The sequence below is a fragment of the Protopterus annectens genome, chromosome 1.part1, assembly GCF_019279795.1.
Source record: "Protopterus annectens isolate FY-2018-M chromosome 1.part1, PAN1.0, whole genome shotgun sequence".
Taxonomy (NCBI): domain Eukaryota; kingdom Metazoa; phylum Chordata; order Ceratodontiformes; family Protopteridae; genus Protopterus; species Protopterus annectens.
The window spans coordinates 73,461,499-73,472,712 of NC_056726.1; positions in this window are offsets into that span (position 1 = coordinate 73,461,499).

Here is an 11,214-nt window from a genome sequence, read left to right on the forward strand (position 1 = left end):
AGTAAAGGCATGCAGGTAGTCAATGAGTGTGTGAAGCATGTATGTCAAGATGTGGCCCAGTGCCATACTGAATGGCCCAGTCATGGGTGTACAAATGCAGCCCCATACGTGCAATGCAGTACCACCCATGTGTAGTGTGATAGATGTGGTAGTGTGGTGGTCAGGGTACACAACGTACATGAATGGGCTAGCAGTCAATGCAGTGTGCTGCTGCAGAGACATGTAACAGCCAGGTTGGCGGGATACAACAACTACAGCGATTGGAGGTGACATTGGGACTGTGTTCCCGGACATAACATGTGCATGGCAGTACTATGTATGTGTCCACAGGGTTAATACAATGTCCAGCCAAGGATTGGAACCCTGTAGTGAGTGAGAGTGTGTATTGTTGGTAGGTATCCCATTGGCAGGCGATGCCAGCAACATCTGTGTTGGCAATGCCTGCATGACTGTGGTATGCTGCATTGAATGTGGATGTAGTCAAACAGCAGAGACATATCACCACACTGCGTGAGGGCCCACACTGCAATGTCTGGCAGTCATGTGTAGGTAGCTAGCTGTGGAGTATGTCATGCACCATGAGGACACACCATGACTGTCAAGTGACACACCACACACAGGTGAACATAACTACCGTGCAACAGCCTGCACATGTGCCCATACAGCACCTGTGCATGGAACAGGAATACCACTGTGGCGTCTGTGAAAAGGCCAGTACCACCATGTCTCTGTGTGGAATAGCATGGTCCCTACCAGTGTGTAAATGTAGCAGAAGTGCACTGTGATCAGTGTTGGCATAGGCACGTAGACTGACCATCGTACGGGGTGCCATGCCATCAACTACCTCTGTCAGTGGATGTCGGTAATACCGGCTGTAGAGTGTATGTACCATGCATGCTGCTATGGTTGTGTGTTTAGGTGGTGGCTAGCAGGGATGAGAAGCATGGATGTTCTGCAAACAGAGGGGATGTGTAGGCCTAGCACACAGACACATGGAGGTTTGGTGCATGCCGAGGGTAGTGTAGGTATGGTATGTGTCGTGTAATGTGTCACCCAGCTATGCGTACTGCATGGCCAAGCATGTGTGGGTACATGGGAGTCCATACTAGGGAAGGGCGTGTTGCTGTCAATACATAGCAGTAGCAACTGTCCTAGGTGCAATGTACAGTATGCCAACACGACCAGCATGTAACCTGTGGTGTACAGTGTATTCACTGTCGCGTGTCACAATGTGCGTAGCGGTCACGAACATGGGTATCTGAACATGGATTACCTATGATGCAATGTGTCTTGGGAATATACAGTATGTGTGTAAATCACTGTGTGGTGTGGAAACCACCCACCCGTGTGTGTTGCAGTCCAGGTATGTGCCTGGGTGGTATGATCTGCGTACAATCTGGACTGGCAGGTGTGCCGTGTAGGGCAGGGAGGCAGGTCCCAGGCACTGCAGATAAATGACATGTGTGCTGTACTGTGTGTGCAGTGCTTGTGTACAGCACAGTGGAGGGTGTAAGCATTGTCACACATCACTGCATGCTGTGCCTACCTGTGACAGCCCTGCCGGAGACAGACATGTGACACCGCTGCACAGGCAGCATAGCATGTGAAGATGTACATGTGGGCTGCACACCTTAGGCAGATGTCCACAGGTCATGTGTGCCACGGTAGTGTGGTTGAACACGACTATCAGACTGGACAAACACCACATGCCTGCACAACTACAGTATGACCACAGTCAACAGTCCCAGTGACAGAGTAGGCCAATGTACACTATCCCTGCGTGCAGACCACTGGCTACTGGACACCTGGCTAGACACACACCTGGAGGGTTAATTCACCATTGAGCCATCACATGTCCCAGTCCATGTGGGCCGTACAATGTCATCACAGGGTGGTCACAATAGCAGGTGGCAAGGCAGACACGGTGTACCAGGTGATGTGTCATGTGTGCATATGTCGACTAGCACAGCCGTTCACATGTCTGCAACATACTGGTGCACGATGTATACTGTTACATGATGTATGGAACTGCACTGTCACCCATTACAGGGCCATCTGACACAGGTGTGTTGTGACTGGTGTAACCCATGTTTGCACAGGATACACACTGCTGTTGTAGGCAGCCATGCTGGTGGCTACCAGTGATATATGCAGTGGTCATACAGACATACCGCACACAGTGTTCATGCAGGAATGTCCATTGTCGTGGACGATGTGCTGCTATGTGAATGTAGGTGTGTGTTGTGAATGTTACACATCCAGAAGACAGCATCTGGTGCAGTCATGGATGTCAACACCAGTACACACATCCACAGCAGTCAGAACCCAGTCCTGACAATGTGTGTCAGTCACCCTCGTACTGTGTGACATATGTGCACATGGTGGAACACCTCCCACTGTCATCTAAGCTGGCTACATGATGGCTGGAATGTGCTGTAGAAATGTACAATGCTGGTAGCCCAATGAAGTACCTGGAATCAGACACAGTACGCTATGTCAGCCATGTAAACCATGCACAACAATGACCGCCCAACAGACACAAAAAATGCATTGACACATGGAACATGTGCACATGACAACCCCAATGAGGTATGTTGCACATATTGATGTACAATTGTCATCTATGGCCATAGCATGGATGCAGACACACATACTCCACAGGTAGTACCATGTGATGTAGGTAGGGGTGCATTGCTCGTGTACATGTCACAGTAGCTGTACACACACATGTCCTGCATAGCCGCCATGTAGGGGTAGCCGTGGTATGTGACTACTGGACATGCCCGCACAGATGACCATGTCCCACAGGAGATGTGTTATGTGTGTACCACATGTGTCGTGCTGACAACAAGCTGTGATGTGTACGGCTGCCGGTGTACCTGTGTGACATTGTCTGTGATGGGTGCAAAGGCATATAGTATCGTATTGCATGCACACATGCCCCACATAGGTCCATAGCCTGAACATACAATACAAGGTGTGTGTGGGATGATAGCAACCCACAGGAGGAGATGGGTATGGCCGGCAGGCCACAACCACATGTGTGTGTACGGTGTTCACGTCCACCACACATGAGCATCTGAGAGGCTAGTGTTACAGCTGTACAGGGTTGCATGCATATATGTTCAGCAACATCCCTGTGTGTCCCACCACTGGCCCGTGGACCGATGGACACCAACCAAATGTGCAGATATGACATGTGCACAGCACATCACAGATGCCTACTGTAGAACAGGCTTACCATGTAGACATGTGCACAGTAGGTCTGTGCCAGCTGCAGTCAAACATGTAATGTGCCGAACCACACCAATAGTCCAGGCCATGCCACAGATGGACGCGGCATGCATTTGTGTATGTATGGCTGTGAATGTCTCCGGCATAGCAATATAGCTGTGTCACCGTTGTGAACAACAATATGAATGTGTCATATGTGTGAGGGGTGCGTCATACGCATATGGTCTGATCGACGATACCATCAGTGACCCTGCTATGTGAACATCCCTGTCCCCATACATGGATACCTATGCTGTGCCCAACACCACATTCACAGAGGGGGGATGGCGGTGTGTAGTGCAGCAGCAGACATTGGGGTGGCAGCAGGCACTGGATGTACACATATGTGGTACCCACATCAGTGCAGGCAACCATCCATGTGCACGGGATAGCGGTGTGTGTCCACATACAGCACTGTGTTGATCAATATCCCAGCACATAGCACCTGCCAGGGTTACAGTGTATGCATGGATGTGTGATACCTGCATGCACCAGACACACCCTCAGCAAGCAGCGTGCAGCATACCACGCTTGAGGCCAGTGTCCACACCATGGCGATAGACATGTTGAATGTCCATATACACATAGCACTGACATATGGAATGGACAGCCACCCTGCCAATATCGTAAACCCCCAGGTGGATCACAACCCAGTGCCATGTATGTGGCATACCCTGCCATACCATGCAGACCTGCCCAGCAAGGCTGCATGAGCTATCACAGTCCGACATGGTGCAATGGACAAAAGGCACTCTCACTATCAACCATACACAGCAGTAATGTGGCGGTGATGCACCCTGTGGTGTCACAGGTGCTGTGTGATGCTTTGGACAATGTGTGTGTGTACATGCTATGCATGGCCTGTCCTGCTAATGTGTCATGGTTACACATTGCCCTATGTCTATCACATGTGCAACACAGATGAGCTGTGGCAAGTTGTCCAACACCTGTACAGTGCTGTGTGGATGTACATGGCACGACACATGCATGTGCAGGTGTCCATGTGTATGTGTACAGTGCCACTGCTGACGTTCACAATGGCTACAGACGTGATGTGTATTGACATATACACAGCGTCCAGGTGAACAGCAGCACCGACGTCACATGGGGACCTATGCCAGTGATATGGACACAGGTGCAGCCAGGTACACATGTCCACAGCTGGCTAACATCTACATGGTGCGTGTACAGTGTGATGGGGTGGCAAACAGATATGATGTGACACACACTGCTCAATGGTGTGAAGACAACACATCGGCTGTGTCACTGCCACGATGCCTTTCACAGATTACTGTGCAGATGTCGTACTTGTCATAGCAATGTATCTCCAACAGTATGCCAGCACAGCAGTGTAAATGTGACCTGCCACCATCATTATGTCTTACAGATAATGCCACGATCCCGGCTTCCTGCATTCAGTCGACAGGAGGAGGTGATCATACCATACCTCCATAGTAATCATAACATGTTATTTAGTCATGTGCCACAGCAGGCACAGGAACGACAGGAGATGTGGGAGGAGATGTGCAGGAGGGTGAACAGCCTGGGCGGATACAACCGCACTTATCAGCAGATCCACAGGCACTGCACAGACCTGATCCGGCATGCAAGACAGCGTGCCGCTGCAATCGCCAGACAACAACGTGGGACAGGTGGTGGGCCACCAACCCAGCCCCCACTCACAGCCATGGAGGAGCTCCTGGCCAGTCTGGGGACACCCACGGAACAACACGCAGAAACCCATGTGTCCATCGTGGAGGTGGGTGTCTCCCGAACTATGAGCTTGGAGCTGCATGGTAAGTCAGGGTTGCATGTTTGTATGATAAGTGACGTGGGGGTGGGTGTCATAGTACAACACATAATATAGCCATACATGCCAGGGATATGGCCACACAAGAAGCATACTACAGTATGCTATGTTGTGTTAGCAGACATGTGCATAGCACATGCTAACTCACAGCATGATGTGACATGCACACTGCTGACTGTGGCGATAGTAATGGATAATGTGTATACCTTTGTGTCATCCCTTTACAGGTACGTCTGGCGTGTTGCAAACACAAGGGTCTGTTGCAGGTAAGTCTGTTGCTAGTCAAAGGCATGATATGGTGTATTGATATTCCCCATGTGTCCAGGCATGACATGCACACCTGTGTGTGCCCCAGTCACGTATACAGGTTGCACCACCGACACACACACCACCCATGTACAGTAGATACAACCGTTAGCGTAGAGTGGCATGACACCACACGGCCTATTGGTGTGTCACGTGCATTCAGCTATGCATACAATGGTGTAGGTGCTCCACAATGGCTGCATGTGTAGTATGCATCGGTATGCCTCTGCAGTATGCACACAGTACCACATAGTGAGCTGTGATCTTGCCAGAGCACAGGTGTTACCAATGTGACCTATGCCCTTGCATCGGGTGCACACGTTGTGACATGGCACATGCCATGTCCCATGCACGTGGATGTCTGGCTGCAACATTGTCACACCATGACATGACCTATGTACGACATAGCACACATCCACACTGTCTGCATATCTGTAGGGAATGTGACACCTTACACTACTATGGTTGTATGTCACATGGGCCACCACAGGGCCATGTGCACGATGTCCACCACACACAATTGTCAATGACCCAGACAGACAAGGCCATGGTCGATACCTACAGGCATGTTGCCACACAGTACATCCACAGTGGGTAGTCACCGTTGCACCCTGTACACACATAGTGGGCTCATCACTGTAGTGGCCCCCCTGGACATCCGATGTAGTACACCACTGACATGGAGTGCCTCTCCACAGCTACTACAGGTGCCTCCAATATCCACCACATACGTGCTGCTGAGCAGCTTAACTGACGGACAGACATGGCAATGTAATGCGTCCAGGTCACACATCACACAGAAACATAACTGTGTCCTGCTACTGTGCAGTGGCACAGTGCCCGCACTCCACACTGTACAGTTATGTACACAGCTCACACCAACCGCACCTGCACAGACATCCCTGTTAACCATACATTGTATCTGTGGACTGTACACATAACACTGCACCATGACAGCCATTGTGATGTGGTGCATGCGGTGGAACACCATCGTCACATGTCCACATGATACCACACATGTTTGCGGTCTACATGACATAGTGTCGGCAGACATGTGTACTGTCAACTCGCCCGTGGCCACACGGTGTATCACGGTGATGCATGCAAACTACCATGAATGTGTGTACTGCATGCCTACTACAAGACACCTGCCTGTTGTACTGTTCCCACCAGGGCAGTGTGCATACTGCCACTAGGAATGTCTGGTCTACATTCACTGGTCTGTGGTGTGTGAATGCTGCATGCCACCTGCAATATCACATGCATGATGTCTGTGTGTGTGTGTGTGTGTGTGTGTGTGTGTGTGTGTGTGTGTGCGCTGTGTGTGTGTGTGTGTGTGTGTGTGTGTGTGTGTGTGTGTGTGTGTGTATATTGTAACTGACGGTATGCCTTTGTATTGACAGGTGCTGTAGGTGCGTTCCCTCCCGCGTCCAGCTGATGCTAGTGTCCCCACAGATACTAGTGGTGATGACCATGTGCATGAGGCACAGGCAGGGTCGTCACAGGCACACACTGTGCCATTGGATAACATCACACTTACGTCCCCTTCATCCCTGAACACGGTTCGATGCCGACACATACCCCAACACCGTTGCCCATAGATGACGGTCAGTCAGCGCCTGTTGGCATCGAGCAGGAATGTGTGGTGGCTGCAGAAGGTGTGGGTACACACGATGTTGCCAGTGTAATGACTGGTGCAGTGCCACGCAGGCATGTGGCAGGTGCTGCTCGTAGGGGAGCACCGCTAGACATACACCTGCCGTGGGTGCAGCAGCTGGTATAACCAGACGCATGTTCCAGACTGTAATGGCGGCGCAGGCACGTGCGGAACGGCAGAACCAGGAAGGGCAGAGGCTGCAGAGGTCTGCAATCCATTCCTTGAATGACAACATCCAGGCATTGGCGAATGCCCAACAGCATCTTGCCGATGTTCTGGATAGGAGATTGGGTGAGATGGCTGGTATCCTCAACCGAGGCATGGCCATCCTTGAGCGTGGGCTGTCCGTGCAGGAACACCAGGTAGGGGTGAGGCATAGGGCACGTGGGCGTAGGCCAGCAACACCACTTGGTGCAGGTCAGCGTGCGTGCCACCTCCCATGCCCACCCACCCAGTGCTGGTAGCAGCAGCAGTGCAGCTGCTACTACACCGACCACACCAGGACAGAGCAGGCCACGTGGACGTGGCCCTGGATGGCCCCGCGGCACGCTTTCCAGCGGACATGTGACATCGGAGAGTGGACTGTCTGTACCTACACTCGGTCGTGCCCATGCGACCCCAGGCAGGCCCGGGTCACGTCGCGGCAGGCAGACACAGTGAGCCGTAACACCTGCACTGTACAGTCTGGGGCTGCCAAGCATACCCCGTGTAGGCATCACAGATTACTGAACTGTGTACACACAAACCCACACACAGCAAACACGACTGTAGGGCTCCACCACACCCACATGCAATGTACACAGTCATGCCCAGTCAATGCACAGGCCCTTACACACACACATGATGTCATCCATTGGTACAGCCTATGCCTGTGGCACATATCACCCTGTGCATATGATGAAGTCTCTGCCACATAACTGTGAGCTACACCATCAGTGCATGGTTATGCAAACATATTCTGATGCACAGGGTGGACAAGATAGTGAGAGGTGTATGTGATACCTGTGTCCGCATAGCACGTGATGTGTATGTTGTGGTGTGTGTGTATGGCTGGTGACAGGTGCGTATGTGATGTGGGTTGTGCACTGACATCATGCAGCAGACATACCATGCAGGACAGGTGCAGCATTCATTGATCTGTGTACACAGTATGTGTGGTGGTTACATGTGTAGCACCATGTTGGTTCAGTTAACCCGTATGACAATGATGGTGTACTTGCATGTGCCTACTGGGAGCACTGTAATTAGTTCCCCACGCGTAGTCGTGGGGTACCCACAGGCATGTCTGGCAACATCAGCATAGCACAGGTACCCGCACTTGGCATGGACCCCTACATAGGAACATAGGGTCACATGTACATAACAGGGTATGTGCCCTACGACATGTGTGGACCTAGCATGACCGTGTGTGGCTGCTAACACCCCTCAGGATGGGGATGCCACATCCATCAGTCCCCAGTCCCTCGTCCAGCACTGACACACAGATGATGCCTGGTGCATAACTATATCCACACATCCACACCTCATTATTACTCCTGGACGAAGGCAATCAGTGCCTTTCCTTCACATGGGCTGGCACTCCTCTACGTGTTGTAGGGGTCTCCGCCATTGACCCTGTTCCCCAGCACGCCACACTCATCTTTGTGGTGATGTGTGACAGTCGCTTCTGTGCCCGTGTTTGCCTGGAGCATAGGAAGTGGAATATGCCCATGTCACCCAGGTCAGACATGGCCGTGTATGCCAGGCACAGATCACCACAGAGCAGATGTGCTGTGAAGGTTTACAGCCGGAGTCCCCTTGGTTGTGCAGCTTGTGACACATGTCCTAGCACCGTCATCCCCGCCTTGTGTAACGTTTGCGGCCCTCCCGAGTGCTGCAGGCGTCAGTTTAGCTACAGGCCAGATGTGCCAATGTACGCAGTCATTGCTCTGGTGTGTGATGTGTACAGGGGTACAATGAACACCCCTGATGTCGATGCGATTCCTTCCAGACCAGGAGGCCACAGTGGAATGTCTTCACACCCACATTGCCATTGTGTGTGTTGACAGATGTTAACTACAGGTGTCGTAGCCATTTCCATGAACATGTCCACCATCTGGAATGGCTTACCACCTACATGTGACATTGGGCCGAACATGTCCTTCACACTGGGTAGGTCTGCACCTTCTCGGCATGTAGTAGCAGGCCATGGCTCTGGCACCAGTTATCCATGTCTATGACGCCCTAGGTGGATGTCCGTGTCACATGGGGTGTTGGGTATGGTGGCCGGTGCGTAGTCATCTGCATACCATGTCTGCCACAATCCCCCTATGATTGCATGCACATTGGAAGGTTGAATGCCATATGGCAGGGGGCCCAGGACTGAGTCCTGTGGGCCTCCACTGGAGACCAGATATGAGTGTGACAAGGCACCAGGAACACCAACCCTGTGTGGTGTGACCTCCAACCTTTCTGAGAAGCATCGGGTGACATATATCCACACATGTATGCTGGCGAGCCTTTCCATGAGTCCCATGTGTAGTGTGCTCTGAATGCTCCCACCAGGTCATGGTACTGTGTGCAAACCCACGTATCCCCATCAATGGCCTTGGTGACCACTCCAGACCGGACGAGCAGGTTTGGGAGGCAGGATCCACCCTTGACTATGTTGTTGTGGGTATGTTTCGGTATTGGCTGTACACCGCTGTTTGTATCCATGGGCACCTGTATGGACCTCCCCACAGCTTTGCAGACAAGGCTTGTCAAGCGGATAGGGTGTGGCTGTCTACAGCCCATAAGAGCACTACCCTGGCATAGTGGGACCACAGATGCCATATGACGTCCATTGGGGACATAGCCCATAGTAAGGCTAACATGACACAGTGGCCGCATGTGTGGGCCGAGGCCCTCAATGAGGATGGGTAGCACACAGCCAGGGACACCATCAGTGCCCAGTGGTGCTGTGTCAACCGCCATACAGATATGGGATCATTTCAGGCCATATGAGATGTTTGGGAGGCTACACTCTGGTGGGATGGATATGTCCCCTCTTGGGATGTATGCATGGAAGATGTCCGCTGGTTTGCAGACAATGTCTGTGGGTGCAGTGACCGTTGTACCATTCTGGACCATTTCCAGCCAAGTCAGTGTGCCCCCAACCATGTCCTTACCACAGTTAAGGAAGGCCCTATGGTTGTCTCATGTGCCCTCTGCAGTACCACTCCCACAAGCGGTCGTGGATGATTGTATGTGTGGCCGTATGGTGACGCCGGTATGAATGGGAGATGGTTTCCCTGGTATTGACATTGCTCTGTCATGTATTAGCTCCAACTGTTGATGTACAGCTAGTCAGTGGCTGGGGTCCACCACACCATGTGCCTACCTGTGGTGGACAAGGTCCTGATGTTATCATGTTTGCCTGTTGCAGACATGCATGTGGGTGCTCAGAGAATGCATTTGTTAGGCGGTTGCCAGTCTGGCCTGTGTTCAACACTGGCATGGAGGACTTGTAGGGTACCACACCGGTCGTATGACGTGTGTGGTTTGTTGTGGAGAGGTCATCACTTAGGTCCCCCATGCCGGTGTTGGTTACAGGATGTGGATGACCAGTGGATCCACTATACGGTCTGGCATCACCATTGAGGGCTGTACATCCTGTTTGGGGCATATCCTCACCATGTGTGATGGGCAGAACTGTCAGACATCCCCCCCTAGTATGTATGGTGCATGGCTGTTTAACAGTGGCCAGGTGTGAGAACACCTGTGACCGGTGGCGTAGTGTGTTGTGCCATGGTTGATGTTCCCAGTCTATGTATGGGTGGTTCATGTCACCCAATACGGTGCTGTTGTGAGAGCATGCCCACTCACCAGTGTCCTCAGGACATTTGTGCAGGTAATACAGCTCACACTCACTGATAATATGGTCTTGAAAAAATAATAACCAAACCAGAAACTGCGCCACTGTCGTCTCCGTAAAATAACCACAAGATGTAACAAGCTCTTCAGCACTGTAAACTTGGTTTAATCCTTAGGTAAAATAACAGCGTATACAATGACAGCGTATACAACACAACTTAGCGCTTTCACCCTCTTGTTGAGGGCATCATCAGAGTTGTATACAAAAAATACTTTGCAGTTTAAATAACGTCCTTGAAAAACACACCTCCTAACAAACACCAAAATTCCCGAA